The sequence below is a fragment of the Triticum dicoccoides genome, chromosome 3A, assembly GCF_002162155.2.
Source record: "Triticum dicoccoides isolate Atlit2015 ecotype Zavitan chromosome 3A, WEW_v2.0, whole genome shotgun sequence".
NCBI lineage: Eukaryota > Viridiplantae > Streptophyta > Magnoliopsida > Poales > Poaceae > Triticum > Triticum dicoccoides.
In genome coordinates this window covers 492,741,199-492,744,425 of record NC_041384.1, presented here as the reverse complement: position 1 = coordinate 492,744,425, position 3,227 = coordinate 492,741,199, and positions in this window count along the sequence as shown.

Here is a 3,227-nt window from a genome sequence, read left to right as displayed (position 1 = left end):
GGGTTCGAGGCTTGGGGGCCATATAGGCCGAGGGAGTAGGGAATGGGCCGGCCTGGTGAGAGGCCAGCCGGGTCGGTTGGCCCATTGGGGTTGGGTGGCCATCTTTTTAACTATGTTCTTTTCTCTTTTATTTCCATTTCTTATTATTTTAGTTTTTGTAAAATATATATATTTAGTACCTAATTTAGCATTTCAATCTAGTACACTGTCACAAAAAGTCTAGTTCTCAAATAATTTGGTTTGATATTTAATATTTAGTAAATGCATTTAAATAATTAGGTCGCTACTATTTAAATCATTTTAGTGCAGTTAGGCATTTCCCAAAGTTTGGTTTCACCACCATAATCACCTATGCATTATCTGGCACGACCTGAACATTTTAGTTTTAAATACTTGAAAACTTTAATTGTTTGCTTGATTTTGACTTTGAATTTGAATCGGTTTTGAACTAACGCGAGATCAGTAACAGAAAACGAAGTGATGTGGCACCATTAATAGGGAATTATTGTAGCTTAAATATCTGGGCGTCACATACGGATTTGAATGTTGCAGACCCGTAGACTTAACTTCTGTCACAAGCAAAACATGATCACTCTTTGGGTGTTAATCACATAGCGACGTGAACTAGATTATTGACTCTAGTAAACCTTTTGGGTATTAGTCACATGAAGATGTGAACTAATCACATAAAGATGTGAACTATTGGTGTAAAATCACATGATGATATGAACTAGATTATTGACTCTATTGCAAGTGGGAGACTGAAGGAAATATGCCCTAGAGGCAATGATAAAGTTGTTATTTATATTTCCTTATATCATGATAAATGTTTATTATCCATGCTAGAATTGTATTAACCGGAAACTTGATACATGTGTAGATAAATAGACAAAACACGGTGTCCCTAGTAAGCCTCTACTAGACTAGCTCGTTAATCGAAGATGGTTAAGTTTCCTAACCATAGACATGTGTTGTCATTTGATAAACGGGATCACATCATTAGAGAATAATGTGATGGACAAGACCCATCCATTAGCTTACCATAATGATCATTTAGTTTTATTACTATTGCTTTCTTCATGACTTATACATGTACCTCTGACTATGAGATTATGCAACTCCGGAATATCGGAGGAACACCTTGTGTGCTATCAAATGTCACAACATAACTGGGTGATTATAAAGATGCTCTACAGGTGTCTCCGAAGGTGTTTGTTGAGTTGGCATAGATCAAAATTAGGACTTGTCACTCTGTGTATTTGAGAGGTATCTCTGGGCCCTCTCGGTAATGCACATCGCTATAAGCCCTCAAAGGAATGTGACTAATGAGTTAGTTATGGGATGATGCATTATAGAACGAGTAAAGAGACTTGCCGATAACGAGACTGAACTAGGTATGAGGATACCGACAATCGAATCTCGGGCAAGTAACATACCGATGACAAAGGGAACAACGTATGTTGTTATGCGGTTTGACCGATAAAGATCTTTGTAGAATATGTAGGAACCAATATGAGCATCCAGGATCCGCTATTGATTATTGACCGGAGATGAGTCTCGGCCATGTCTACATAGTTCTCAAACCCGTAGGGTCCGCAAGCTTAAGGTTCGATGACGATGTGTATTGTGAGTTATGTGGTTTGATGTACCGAAGGTTGTTCGGAGTCCCAGATGTGGTCACGGACATGACGAGGAGTCTTGAAATGCTCGAGACACAAGATTGATATATTAGAAGGTTATGTTTGGACACCAGAAAAGTTCCGGATAGGTTCGGGCATTTTCCGGAGTACTGGGGTTACCGGAACCCCCAGAGGGTTAATGGTCCTTCATGGGCCTGATGCGTCCATTTTGCATCATGCTTTTATATCGATATTTATCGTATTATGGACTGTTATTTCACTTTATATCACAATACTTATGGCTATTTTCTCTTATTTTACAAGGTTTACATAAAGAGGGAGAATGCCGGCAGCTGGAATCCTGGTCTGGAAAAGGAGCAAATATTAGAGACCTATTCTGCGCAACTCCAAAAGTCCTGAAACTTCACGGAATGTCTTAAAAGAAATAAAGAAAAATCCACGCCAAAGATGCAGCCAGGTGGGCCCACACCATGCTCACGAGGGTGGGGGCGCCCCCTAGGGCGCGCCCCCTACCTCGTGGGCCCCCTGGTGGCTCTCCGATGCCCATCTTCTCCTATATGAGGTCTTTAGATGAGAAAAAAATAAGAAGGAACTTTTCGGGACGAGACTCCGCCGCCACGAGGTGGAACCTTGGCGGATCCAATCTAGAGCTCTGGCAGAGCTGTCTGTCGGGGATACTTCCTTCCCAGAGGGGGGAATCGTCACCATCGTCATCACCAACGCTCCTCTCATCAAGAGAGGGCAATCTCCATCAACATCTTCACCAGCACCATCTCATCTCCAAACCCTAGTTCATCTCTTGTATCCAATTCTTGTCTCAAAGTCCGGGATTGGTGCTAGTAGGTTGCTAGTAGTGTTGATTACTCCTTGTAGTTGATGCTAGTTGGTTTAATTGGTGGAAGATCATATGTTCAGATCCTATATCCATATTATTACCCCTCTGATTATGAACATGAATATGCTTTGTGAGTAATTACATTCGTTCCTGAGGACAAGGGAGAAGTCTTGCTATGAGTAGTCATGTGAATTTGGTATTCGTTTGATATTTTGATAAGATGTATGTTGTCTAGCCTCTACTGGTGTTATGTGAACGTCGACTACATAACAATTCACCATTATTAGGGCCTTGAGGAAGGCATTGGGAAGTAATAAGTAGATGATGGGTTGCTAGAGCGACAGAAGCTTAAACCCTAGTTCATGCGTTGCTTCGTAAGGGGCTGATTTGGATCCATATGTTTCGTGCTATGATTAGGTTTACCTTAATACTTTTGTTGTAGTTGCGGATGCTTGCAATAGAGGTTAATCATAAGTGGTATGCTTTGTTCAAGTAAGAACAAGACCCAAGCACCGGTCCACCCACATATCAAATTATCAAAGTATCGAATGTGAATTATATGAACGTGATGAAAACTAGCTTGATGATATTCCCATGTGTCCTCGGGAGCGCTTTTCCTATTATAAGAGTTTGTTCCGGCTTGTCCTTTGCTACAAAAGGATTGGTCCACCTTGCTGCACTTTATTTACTTTTGTTACTTGTTGCTCGTTACAACCTATCTTATCACAAAACTATCTGTTACCACTTATTTC